General features: G+C 34.5%; 1 protein-coding gene and 1 long non-coding RNA gene across 4 annotated transcripts in view; one reads left to right on the forward strand and one right to left on the reverse strand.

Moving 5' to 3' along the window:
- The window catches only part of GPM6A (glycoprotein M6A), a 375,095-nt gene that overhangs the window by 216,994 nt on the left and 143,971 nt on the right, over positions 1-14,130 (reverse strand). The gene's annotated exons all lie outside the window — the stretch shown is intronic.
- LOC116565207 lies at positions 9,683-10,470 on the forward strand. Its single transcript, XR_004275327.1, has 2 exons — positions 9,683-9,765; positions 10,404-10,470. It is a non-coding gene; the product is annotated as an uncharacterized LOC116565207 (long non-coding RNA).

Consider the following 14,130-nt stretch of genomic DNA (forward strand, 5'->3'; position numbering starts at 1 on the left):
AAATTGAGCTATACAATGATATAGATCTGTAGCAATTATATTAAGTACTTTAATACAAATGCACGGACCTTGCCTGTGCTTATTCAATCTTCGTAAACTGTGAGATGTGCATCTCAATGTGACTTATTCTAAAGATAAAATAATGAAGGTGAGCTGTTTAATGCATTTGTCTTACATGGCCTCATTTTGAGCTCAAAAACAAACAATAATTTCGGAATTTTTTTTGTCAATATGTGATGCATAAGAGTCCCCAATCAATGAATTTCCCATTCTATATATTTTAGCTCAAACAATACTAAAACATATAGAAAAAGAAGTAATGCAGAAAGTTATCAAACCAAAAAAGTAACTCAGGCTAGAAGTAGGAAGCAGTTTGGTCTAATAAAGGAAAAGCCATAGAATATGCCATTCAACACATCTTTGAAACTGCCTACTGGATGGTCCCCCTTTCTTTCAATCAACAAAGTTTCTACTTGTTCACATGCCCGTTAAAGCAAACACCTTTCCTTAAAATGCTCACAGTACAGTAATTTCACTTATCTGCACTTTTGCTTTCTGTAGTTTCTGTGACCCAGGGTCAACTGCTGACCAAAAATATTAAACGGAAAAATCCAGAAACAAGCAGTTCATAAATTTAAATTGTGCCCTGTTCTGAGTAGTGTAATGAAATATTGCACCTTCCCATTCCATTCTGCCTAGGACATGGCTTCCCCTTTGACGAGCCTCTCCACCCCGTGGATGCTGCCCACCCCTTAGTCACTTAGTAGCCTTCCTGATTATCAGGTCCACTGTCACAGTATCACAGTGCTTGTATCCAGGTTATCCCTGTGCTACTTAATAATGGCCCAAAGCACAAGAGTAGTGATGCTGACAATTTGGACATGCCAAAGAGAAGCCATAAAATGCTTCCTTTAAGTGAAAAGATGGAAGTTCTTTACTTAATTAAAAAAAAGACAAGAATTATATGTTGAGGTTATGATCTATGGCAAGGACACATTGTCCATCCATGAAATTGTAAAGAAGGAAAAATAAATCATGCTAGTTGTATTGTTGTACCCCAAACTGCAAAAGTTACAGCCACAGTACTCAATAAGTGCTGTAAGATGGAAAAGCCATTAAATTTGTGAATAAAAGATCTGAACAGAAACATGTTCTGATCAACATCAACTGGGTATGGCACCGTCATCCACTGGAGGGTCTTGGAATGTATCCCCCACAAATAGTTTCCTAACACAGGACAATGTTCTGCAAATGAAATATCAAAGTCTTTCTCTCCCAAGTTCATATCTCCATTTATCTTCGCCTACCCTTAACCCTTAGCCCTTTTCCATTGTTAATTGGCAAAAAGCCCAGAGTTCCCTTTCTTGAGTAGCTGTCAAAACACCAAGACTATAATCTAGTGACTCTCCGAATCCTAGTGCTGAAGCTTTTTTCTTGAACAGTTGCAGTAATGTATAATTCTAAATGACAGCATATTTTGTAGCTGTCTAGTTTTCCTAGTTTCAAGGATAGCAGCCTAATGAAAAGCCTTTTCCCACATAACTATGTTTCCATTTGCCTCTGAAAGTCAATGAAATAAAACTATTTCATTCCTTCTGGGACTCATCCGACGACAGAATTCTTAAATGAGACGCCCTACATTTTCCTTCTTATTTTATACCTATATTTGAAAAATATCCAACTGTCTTACAGTATTTACAATCAATACGTTAGAGAAAATTCCGAAGGTAAAGAGCCAAACTTAGTTGTAATAGGTGCCTTTAGTAATTGATCTGAAAACAGATTATAATTTAGAGACTAGAGTCACACATAATAAAGATCAAATTCTGGCTTCACCTTGCGCTCACTGGTAATTTTGTAGAGTTATAATCCCGTTTTGGTTTCAATCCTGTACACATAAAGTGAGAATATTAACAATTTGCCTACAACAGAGCAATGATGTTCTGAAATTTCAAGAGACAATGAATACATTGCTCTTGACACATGCAATAATGAATACTGTTACTTTAAACTAATAAACATAAATGTTTAATAAATACTATTATTGATGTTATAAAGAAAATGAGCTATTACAATTTTGGATTTTTTAAAAAAAATCTGTGTGTAAATAAAAGGAAGAGTAAGAAAACAAATATATACAATTCAGATTCATATGAGGAAAAGTGATACATTTTAATTGTAGATTTTGCTGTGTTCGGCTGATTCATTAACAAGGAAATGGTCTGAGTTTTCACTGCTTGATAATCATTTCTGTGTGTAAAATATATTAATTTCAAAATACATAATTCATTTCATAAATATGTATATAGATCTAAAAGTGTAAAAACATTTTCTATCCAAACATATAAGTCATGTTTCCTATCCAAAGGTAAGTACAGTATCAGTTAATCTGCTAGAGAAGTGTACTGAAGACTGCACGTATTCAGTATCCACGTGCTTCCCAATTCTCCAAGCCCTTTTTAGTTGGATGGGGCCTTGTAACTAATTCTGGCTAACGGACTAAGAACAGAGTACATGTGTGTCACTTCTAAGCAAAAGCCTGGATAATAGGTATGAGAACTTGGATGCTCTTCTACCTTTGGTGAATGCAGTATCATAGATGTTTAGCCTCTATTGACCCAGTGCCTTTAATAGTAACAGCGGCAGTGGGAGATCCGAGAGTTAATGTGGGAAGAAGACAGAGGTAGGTTTGCAATTCAGGAAAGAGCTAGTCTGGTGATGCATGCTTAGCAGCAACAATGGTCTGAACTACTCCACCACAAATAATCTCAGGTGGAATTTTCTTAGACCCCAATAGCCGCTTATCTGATGCATTGCAAGAAATATAATATATATATGTAAAATAAATAAAAAATATATGTATATGTATATATAAAATATATATGCAGAAAGAGCACCTACAGAATGGGAATATTCATTTTACATATAAATTGCTTATATAAAATTTTATATATTTAAATTTTTATATGATTATATAATACAATATTATATATATTTATATATAATTTTATATATAGTATATATATTTCTTTGTTACATAAAATATTATATGTGTTAAAAACTGATTTCCCTATCATGCATGTGTTCTTCCTACTTTCAACAATTTTTCTTACTAGAAGAATTGCTCCTAGCATACAGTATATCACTGCAGCCCATTCTCTCCTTTTGCCTGACATTTTGTTTTCTGAAGACTGTAGTCTCCAAATGAATGTCCAAACACTCTTGATATTCAATGAGAGGAAATAATATGCAGGTTACATTGAAGAGGGAAGGGTCTAGTTCTCTGGTGTAAAACAGGGATTGTGAATACAGCAGCTTTGGACTAAGGAGGAGAAAGCCTGTCACTCTATTTCCTTTCAGACCCACACAGTTTGCTGCACCTACAGGTGGTAAAATATGCAAGTCAATTGTGATTGGCAAGTCCAGTTCACGCATTATGAAAATACAGTTTACATTCTCGGTTTTTTTTTTTTTTTTTTGGTTTGCAATTCTGTATTGGACTATTATCTTCCTCCATTATTGTTTAGTTTGCAGGAAAATCTGTTTTATGCAACAGAAACATATTGGTGATGCCGTAAGAAGCAAACAAACAGAAACAAAAACAAAAACAAAGACACGTGACAGTGGCCACACACAGGGTGAAGAAATATGGAAAGAAGACATGAGCCCCAGGAAGTGACTAGATATTAAAAGATCAGTCAGAGCAGGAATTCAGAGTCAGAGACAAACACAAGAAAATAAGATCCCAGGGGAGGATATTGAACCCCCCATAATACTTGGAATGGGAGCTTTAACCATCTTATTAGCTGTGAAATAAAAGGATGAGACCAGAAAGTGAAATCTTTCATTTTTAGCATTTGGCATTATTCCTAGGACATAATAGATACTCCATCAGTTTGGAATGAATAAACAAAAACGTGGAAATGTGTGAGAATGCGAAGGAGAAAATACTGAGAAAAATTCAAAAACGGGAATAAAAGGAAATTTTGGAAGGCTTACAATTTTAAAAAGGAGTAATAAGAAAAGGAACTGATAAGATACAATGGATACTTACGGAAATAGATGAATCACCAGAGACCAAATAAAGATTGGCTTTAAAAATTTAAGTCCTCTTTCAGAGCAAAGCCCCATCTTCATTCTTGCCTCACTCTTCATTCTAGTGAAAATTCTGATAAATTTCCACTTTATTAGAGATGGCAAAGAAAAAGTGAAATAGCCCCTTATTGTGTCGTGTTAGATCTGCGTTCCAAGCCCTTTCAGTCTGAAGGCCCTTAGAGCTTATATTAATAATAAGTGTTTACATGCCCAAGTTTGAAAATGCCGTTGGGCTTATGTTTAAAAATAAAAGCAATGGTGTCTGGAAATAATTTCAGAGTACCATTCAGATGGCACTTAATTTCTCTTTGTTTAATGCTCTGCTGCCTTTAAAATATAAAGAGGAAAGTCCTTTTTCATCTGCTCGCAGAAAAACAGGAAGGAAAAAAATCTTGAAACTTCAATGAAAATGTCAAAATGCTAATAAAATAAAACATTTCACACATCCTTACAGCAATATGAAAATCTGAAAAGACATATAACCTTGTTCAAAGCAACTAATAGATTATGTAATAGCTAGCAAAATGTCTGAATCAATATGCAATAAACACTTTTTTCCTTTCACTAACATTGTACCCCAAACGGGTCATCCAGTTATTGCCAATATCATATTTCTTCTCCTTTAGAGAACCTGAGTCCTACAAAAACCTGATTACAGAGAACTGCAGAAAACAATTGAATGCTACAATTGATTGCCTCACTTTTTCTCTATTATTTATAATTTAAGGAAAAAATTTCAAACCACTTTGGTTCAAAGAGATTAAAATACTTTAAGAATAATTTACTACTTCTATCCTTAATACCTAATACATATTTAGAGTGATTATTTCAATTCAACTCAAAAATATTATTGAAATGAGGCTTTTTTGGCATGATATCAAAAAAGATTATTTAATAAAATACTCTAGAGCTACGTTTACAAGAAAGTGCTAACAAAAGAAGCCTTAGCTTTTCTTTTATTCCTTTTTACCTTAACTAAAATCTTGACTAAAATCTTGAGTTGAAGCTTATCACAATATTAAGGAATTATTAAATAATAGTGTAGCACAAATCAGACAATAATTGGGAATTCAAACAATTTTTTTTTTCAAAGCCACAGAAACAATGAGATCAAGCAGTATAAAAATCAGGAAATCTTCATTACTCTTTACAAAGAATTAATAAGATTACCAGTAGAGTTGTTCTATGCTTTTATGTAAGGGGTTATGTTCCAAGGAATTCAAAACAAAAAAAGGAAAGGAAAATACCCAACAAATATGAGCTGTGGCAACTTGAGAACTCACATGACCCTGAGGTTTTATTTCTAAGCAGTGCTTTTGTGTGAAGATATTATGATATTAATATCATTCAGTTACCAAAAATAAAAACTTTAAGCCTTCTCAGCAAGTTCAAACAATGGTTGTAAGCCTAAATACTCTTAACTATTTCACTATCGAAGAGTATTTATACCATGTGTTTTATAATTGGCCCACATTAATTTAAACTATAGATACCCACTTTACCTTGAAACTAAATGCAAGTTGCCAGTTGACTTAAACATCTCAAAAAGTTAAAACATAGGACTCCTATAAAAGGAGAAATAGGAAAAAGCCCAGGGAAACCACATTCCTGACTTGGGCACGTAAACTGAAATTCTGAGGATCTAATTTTGATTATAGCAGAGGCACATACTTTGGAAATAAGTGTCAGCACAAGACAGCAGAAGATAAGCGTATCTAGGATAAAGACACTGGGAACATCAATTTCTTAGGAAAAGAATAAAAGGCAAACAAATAAAAAAGAAGAAACAATAAGAAAGTAAGGATATGAAGACAGATTAGAGGTGTCTTACCCAGAAATTACATGAAACCTCTTGAACTAGGGGATGAATAAAGTCAGAGTCTAAGTTTCATTAAGAATTCTTTTCATCCGATAGCAATGAAAGCTTAGAAATGTGAAAATCCTAGGACTTAAGAGAAAAAAAATGATCTAATGAATGACTAATGGATGGACTATTGCTTCAGGCCAAGATTGAGTGACTAGGACTGGATTTACCTTTACACCTGAAACAACAAAAGATTGAACAAAATATATGAAACAAGACAAAAGGCAGTATGTAATAAAATACAGGATCTCTGAAAGAGGGAATACAAATGAAATGAGCCCTATTACTGCCTTATTACTGCCCTGAAGGAATTTCCAGGCAGTGATGTAAAAAAGAAAAACCCAGGCAGAGTGCTAAACTCCATGAGTTGAAAGATTAAACTGAGAATACAGAGAGACCTAGATAGCAGCAGTTAAAAGAATAAAGTACCAGAGGGAATAGAGCTGCACAAAGCGCGAAGTCTTAACATCCACAGAGGGTATGCCTTCAGTATTCGGCAGAGCACCAATTCATAAATGCACATAAAGAAACGTCAAGAACCACCTGAAGGCATTAAAAGGAATAGCACCAGTTGCTCACACAGAGCTAGAAATACTAGTGTTTGTTTCTACCAGTAAGGGTTGAATATCTCCTAAGTCTCAAGTCACAAGGCAGGCATTGAGAAGAGTTTTGCCTCAGCAGTTAAAATAATTTGACAAAACACTGCTCTGATCCCAACCAACAAACTTAAAAGGAATCCTTGAAAAGATTACATTGTTTCCAAGTAATTAACTGCATCCTGGAACATAGCTTAACAATATTTTTTTTAAAAAAAGGAAAAACTCAAAATTTCTAGAAGGCAATCAAAAATTACTACCCATGCAAAGAAGTAGGAAAATATACTCTCAAAGAGAAAGAAAATAATCAGTCTGAACAGAGCCAGATCTCAACTAAATATTAGAATTAGCAGGCAACAATATTAAAACAGTTATTACAACTATAGTCCAAATATTCAGAAGTTCAGTTTGCATTTGCAAAACTTATAGAACTTTATGATACAAACGATAAAACAAACATATGCAAATAATATATTGAGACAGAGGATCCCAGGAAAGAATTAACACTGTTACAAGAGAATCTAACTATATTACAAGTATATGAAAAAAACCTCATTTAAGAGGTTGAGAGTAAAGTGCTAAATGAAATAACTCTGGAAATGAACAGAGTCTATGAGACATAAGGCAAAAGGAACTGAACATAAGCACTGTACTCTAGTCAACAAAATTGTTTTCTACTGGGGTAGAGGATAACAATTCTAATAGTACCAGATAAATGTACTGGAATTGAACAATTAAACAAATGGATGACGGATAATGCAAATGAGGCTTCTCATTATTAGAGTGGAAATGTATAAATCAACAAGGGAAGGAGGCTGGAATGATCCCTTGGGTAATGGATTATAGCTGAAGATAGAAAAACTCATATTTAACTTAATATGCTACTGATGCTTACACATGGAAATGTTTATAAATATGTACATATTATGGGTTAATACACACACACAAACACACACACACACACACACACACACACACACACACACGTATTTTCTTTCTCAACTGAGAGGACCTGGAAGCAATGACACTCCAGCAACAATGAGAACACCTAACTAGCACACAGGAGCACATAAAAGCCTAGCACTCACCTCTTGCTTTTTGATACCATTGGAGAAATGGCTGATTCTAGGACTTGGATGAGATATAAACAAGATAAGTCTGGAACACCCTTTAGTTCAAGAAAATAAGGAATTACTCAAAAAAGCAAAAATATATTGATAAATTAATGTTTATGTGGTTTTCCTGGGTACAAGAGATTTTTTTAAGGTAAAAACTAAGAAAAATTACTATGTAAAAACTAAGAGACTCAGAAGAAAATATGCAGTTTGATTAAAAACAATGTATTAGTCCGTTAATTAAAACAAATATACCATACTGAGAAGGGAGACTTTTCTTGATCCCTTTGTGGGACCTGTAACAGAGATGTGGCTCATTTACTCAGCCCCTGGCTCATTTGCTCAAACTGCATGCAGGAGGGTGAGCACACAGGTAAGCGGGTACAGGAGCCAGGTCAAGTACCTTTCGTCACCAGCAGGAACAAACGCCATACTAGCCCACAGCAGCATCTAGGGGTTGCCTGCAACTCCTGGTGGGCAACCAGAGGGCGTGTGTTACAACAAATTTTAGCTTTGCTGTCTGTGGATGGCTTAAATGTTAAACAGCTCAGTGAAGAGTCAGTATGACAGCCTTTTGGGGTTCCCGCACACGGTGCGTTCCAAATTCTGGCATCCAGGAAGAATCAGGTTACATGAACAGATTGAAGGGTTGTGTATGCAGAGGATATTTACTGAGCAATGGAAGTGGCTCTCAGCAGGATGGAGAGCTAGAAATGGGATGGAGTGGGAAGATAATCTTGTCCTGGAGTTCAGCCATTCCCAATTGAACTCCTCTCAACATTCAGATGCTTCTTCTCTTCTCTACCACACTACTCTGCTCCTCTGTCAGTGGAACCCGGGGGTTTTATGGGTACAGAGTGGGGGGCATGGCAGACCAGGGTGGTTTTTGAAAAGGAAACATTCGGGCAGGAAAACAGGAATGCATATTCTCATTTACGGCCTCAGGTCCAGGCTTGTGGGTGAAGCCCTCATCAGGGACTCTGCCCTCTTCTACCCAGTATTTTCGGGACTCCTGTCTGTATCAATACTTATGTAAGATGCTAATAATAGGGGAAACTGCGTGTAAGTAGTATGGCAATTCTCTGTACTATCTTCTCAATTTTTCTATATACCTAAAACTGTTTTAAAAATTAACATAAATATTTTAAAATATAATTGATTCAATAAACAAAAATAAGCACAAGCAATTATATCACAAGCAATATATAGCATGTGATGTACAAATATGCAAAAAGTAAAATGTATGAGTACAGAATATTTCAGTATAATACATCTCAGAACTGACTGAGAGGAGAGAAATGAAGCAAAAAATTACAAGATTCTTACAGTATATGTGAAGAAGTACAAAACCACTTGAAGGTAGGTTCTGATAAGTTAAAACACATAAGCACTAAAATATTCACTACAATAGCAAAGTAGTTATAGCTAAGAATCACAGAAAAGATATAAAATGCAATCATACAAATCAGTTTTAAAAATGAAGTGAAAATGGAACAAAGAAGAAGTAAACAGAAAATTAAAATAGTGAAATAACAGATTTAAATCTAACAATATCAGTAATAACGTTAAATGTAAATGGTCTGAATTCTGTAATATTTTCAGGAAAAGTCATTTGAGAGAATGCAATATCCATTTTTGTTTTTAAAAACTCTCTGCAAACTAGGAATAAAAAGAAACTCTCTCAACCTGATAAAGATTTTCTGGAAAAAAAAAAAAAAAAAAAAAAACCTAAACTAACATCACACTTAATGACAAAAGACTGAATGTTTTCCACCTAAGATCAGAAACAAAACAAGGATGTTTGCCCTTTACTACATATACTTATGAATATACTGGAGGTTCTAAATAGTGGAAGAAGGATTAAAAAAATAGCAACATGGCCGGGCGCGGTGGCTCAAGCCTGTAATCCCAGCACTGTGGGAGGCCCAGGTGGGTGGATCACGAGGTCAAGAGATCGAGACCATCCTGGTCAACATAGTGAAACCCCGTCTCTACTAAAAATACAAAAAATCAGCCGGGCATGGTGGCGCGTGCCTGTAATCCCAGCTACTCAGGAGGCTGAGGCAGGAGAATTGCCTGAACCCGGGAGGCGGAGGTTGCGGTGAGCCGAGATTGCGCAATTGCACTGCAGCCTGGGGAAAAAAAGCAAAACCCCCTCCCAAAAAAAAAAAAAAAAAAAAAAAAAAAAAATAGCAACATGCGTTTTTGCAGATGACAATTAGAAATTACCATTTACAACGCATCAAAAACATAAAATAGGAGGAAATCTGACAAAAATGGTCAAGAACCACACACTTGAAAACTACAAACTATTGCTAAGAGAAATTAAAGACTTAGATTACTAGAGAGGTAGGCTATGTAAATAGATTGGCCAAAGATTTAAACAAACATTTCACCAAATAAATATATGAATGGTAAATAAGCATGTAAATAGAGCTCAACATTATAAGTTATTAGGGAAATAAATATTAAAATCACAATCTGATATTGCTACTCATTTATTAGAAAAGCTAAAGAAGGGCCGGGCCTCATCAAGCCTGTAATCCCAGCACTTTGGGAGGCTGAAGCAAGTGGATCACCTGAGGTCGGGAGTTTTAGGCCAGCCTGGCCAACATGAAGAAACCCTGTCTCTATTAAAAATACCAAAATTAGCCAGGTGTGGCATTGGGTGCCTGTAATTTCAGCTACTCAGGAGGGTGAGGCAGAAGAATTGGTTGAACCCAGAAGGAGGAGTTTGCAGTAATCTGAGACCACACTGTTGCACTCCTGCCTGGGAGACAGAGTGAAACTCCTTCTCAATAAAAAAAAAAAAAAAAAAAAAAGAAAAGTTAAAGAAAATTGAAAGTAACGAAGTGTTGGTGAGGATATAAAGGAAGTGAAACTTTCAAACACTGCTGGTGGAAATGCAAAATAGTAAAAGAATATTTGGAAAACATTTTGCAAATGTATTAAAAAGTTAAAAATATATTCACCATACGATCTATCCATTCCGCATCTAGGTGTATACCCAAGAGAAATGAAGATGTATGTCCATACTATGACTTTTATAAGACTATTTACAACAGGTTTATTTGTAAGAGTTAAGGACTAAAAGAAACTCAAATGTCTGTGAACAAATAGCAAATCTAATATATGCATGAAATGGAATTCTATTTGATAATAAAATGGAAGAAATTCTTGAAACACACTACAATATGGATGACTCTTAATTATGCTTCATGAAAAAAGCAAAGAAAGGTAGATACTGTATGATTTCATTTATCTGAGATTCTAGAAAATGCAAACTAATCTATGGTGATAGAAGGAAGATGCGTGATTGCCTGGGGATGGAAGAAGGAGGTTGGGTGGGTCAGGTAGAAGGAATTCCCAAGGGTCATGAAGAAACCTGGAGAAGAATATAGACGTATACAGTGTCTTAACTGTGGTTATGGTTTCATGGATGCATAAATATGTTGAACCATCAAATTATACATGATTAATATGTGTAGTTTTTGTATGTCAATCATCTTTCACTAAAGCTATTAAAAATATGACTAGTTACAAGGAAAAACTAAAAAAGTAATCCAAAGAAATTTAAGTTAAAGCTGCAAAAATTTCAGAGGCTGAAGCCTCAAAGTCTGGAAATCAATGGTGTGTCTGTTCATTTAAGAGACAAAGAGCAAAAGGTAGAGGCAATAGAATCTTCTCAATTCGAGATAAACTAGTTAAGTAACGTGAAACTCAGTTTGTGTCATTCGCTTTTAATTAAGTATAATTTGTTCCATGAATTTCCTGTCTACTAAAGAAAATATATCCATACACTTCAATGAAGCCCGTGTTTACTGTGCAGCAGAAGTACAGAAAGGTGAATGCCCTGCAGAAGGAAGAGCCACATGAACCTAGAGAAATAATATCTAGACAGGATTATCTCCCCACTCTCCACTCACTTAATTCCCACTTCTTGTTAGATTCCTGACACCAAGACAGATGTGACAAGAATACAGATGAAGTGTTCTGGGTTTTTCTTGAATAATATCCTATATCATGAGACATCAAACAGCTAGGAACTAGATGCCCCTAAAACAAAACCAGCCATGCTGTGTCTCCAGGAATTTAAAATAACCGTGAGTAATATGTCAACTGCTTTAATGTAAAAAGCAGACAACACAAACTAGCTGCAAAACACCAAATATTTAGAAAGTAATCTGTACATTTCTAAAGAACACATGGGTCAAAGATGACATTTCGAGAATATTTTAAACTACTTTGACATAAATAAAAGTGAATATACAACTTATGGAACTGTATGGAGTGCCTGGAGGGAAATTTCTAACTTTAAATGCATATATTACAAAAGAAGAAAGATCTACAATAAATCAACTAAGCTGCTGTCTTGAGACACTAAAGAAAGAAGAGCCATTTAAGCCCAACACAAGCAGAAGTGAGAAGATAACAAGTAGAAATTAATGAACTTGAAAAGAGTAAAACAATAGAGAAAAATCAATGAAACTGAAAGCTGATTCTTTGAAAAAAAAAAGTCAATTAAATTAACAAACTTTAGCCAGTCTGATTAAGAATAAAAGAAGGAAAATACACAAATTACAAATATTAGAAATTAAAGAGGGATCATCACTACTGATCCCATGGACATTAAAAGAATACTAGATTCTGTGAACAATTCCATGGCCATCAACTTGATAACTTAGATAAAATGGACCAATTCCATGAAAGACACAAATTACCAAAATTCACACAAAGAGATACAGGCAATCTGAATAGCACTATATTTATTAGAGAAATGGAATCCATAATTAAAAATGTTCCAAAAGCAAAATTGAGAGGGAAGTGTAGCACAGAATGATAATATCTTTAAAAGCCAAATATTATGGTCTATGCTGTCAATTTATATTGACCATTTTCCTATTAGTTACTTCAGTGACAAGCAAGCAGAACACCCTGCTTAAACACCAGCAGAAAAGGCCACTTACCACTTCATGAACTAGTCTTCCTATGCAGTGCTTCTAGGAGTAGAGCTAGGAAAATCTTTCCAAAATGGTCAGCTACGATGCTAAAGCAGATCCTTATTTTTTGGCTCTGAGTATTTAAATTTTTTTGAGAGGAAAGTTAAGTGAATGTTAAGATTACTCTTAATGTGTAAAGCATATGGGTGAATTCTAGAAAAAAATCTCATTTCCTAGAAATTTCGTCATGTAAGTATCTCATCCATGTGAAAAGACCTGTAACAAAAAAAAAAAACGCTAGGCCAAAGAACGGCAGCAACTTTCTTCATTAACCTATGTAATCTTAAACAAATTTAGATCCATGCAAATATGCATTCCAAAAAGTTGCTAATAACTTGCATATAAAAAACAGGAATATAATGGAACATTCTAGCATAGTCAAAGGATATTTCAAGTTTACCCTTTATAAAGAAATTAAAGGCACAAATGTAGTATTGGAGCTTGCATAAGGAGAGAGAAAAACAGAAAAAGGTAAATATATAAAAATTATAAATATATATTTAGATAAAGGAAAAAATACAAAAATAAGGATAAAAGGACAAATGAAAGATAAAGTAAAATGATAAAAATATAAAAATAACATATATATATATAAATTATACAGCTATGCATCTCTAACTCCAGTCCTCTCTCATTCAAATGACGCAGAAAAACAAGTTCAATACTTTTAATTCAAACAAACAAAAAAAAATTAAACACTTTGAGTTAGATATACACTGGCTGAGCACAGTGGCTCAAGCTTGTAATGCCAGCAATTCTGGAGACTGAGGATGGCAAATCACTTGAGGTCAAGAGTTTGAGACCACCCTGGGCAACATGGCAAAACCCTGTCTCTACTACAAATACAAAAATTAACTGTACGTGGTGGCACACGCTATAATCCCAGTTACTGGGGAGGCTGAGGCATGAGAATCACTTAAATCTGGAGGGTGGAGATTGCAGTGAGCCAATTGCACTCCAGCCTGGGTGAGAGAGAGAGAGAATCTGTCTCAAAAAAATAATAATAATAATAATAAAAAAGAACATTCAGACATAAATCAGATTGTTAGAGGTGAGTTTAAAGACATTTTATTTTTCACTATCCCTAATGTAAATTTAGGATTGTTTTCCAAATTTATAATGTATTATGTCTTCCATAAAATAGAAATGAAATAAATAACTAGATTGAGGAATAATATCAAAGTAGCACATCTTCCATAAAAAAATTAATACAAATATTCACGTTTATTTAATCTAAAATTACTATTTATAACTGACATAGTGTGTACATTAATTCAAGGCAAAATTCACAGTTTTATTTTTAAGTCTTCCTATCCAAAGCATAGTTTTGTATTTATGTCTAATTTATTGCTTCCATAGATTGACTTTTTGGCTGAGGCTTTAAGTTCTTTTCTTTTTGGTAAGTATCTCATACATACACAAAAGTGTGCACTTTGCAAGAGTAAAGCCCAATGAATTTT

Source organism: Sapajus apella, unplaced genomic scaffold, assembly GCF_009761245.1.
Source record: "Sapajus apella isolate SASKATOON/1434 unplaced genomic scaffold, GSC_monkey_1.0 scaffold39, whole genome shotgun sequence".
In the NCBI taxonomy this organism is placed as follows: domain Eukaryota; kingdom Metazoa; phylum Chordata; class Mammalia; order Primates; family Cebidae; genus Sapajus; species Sapajus apella.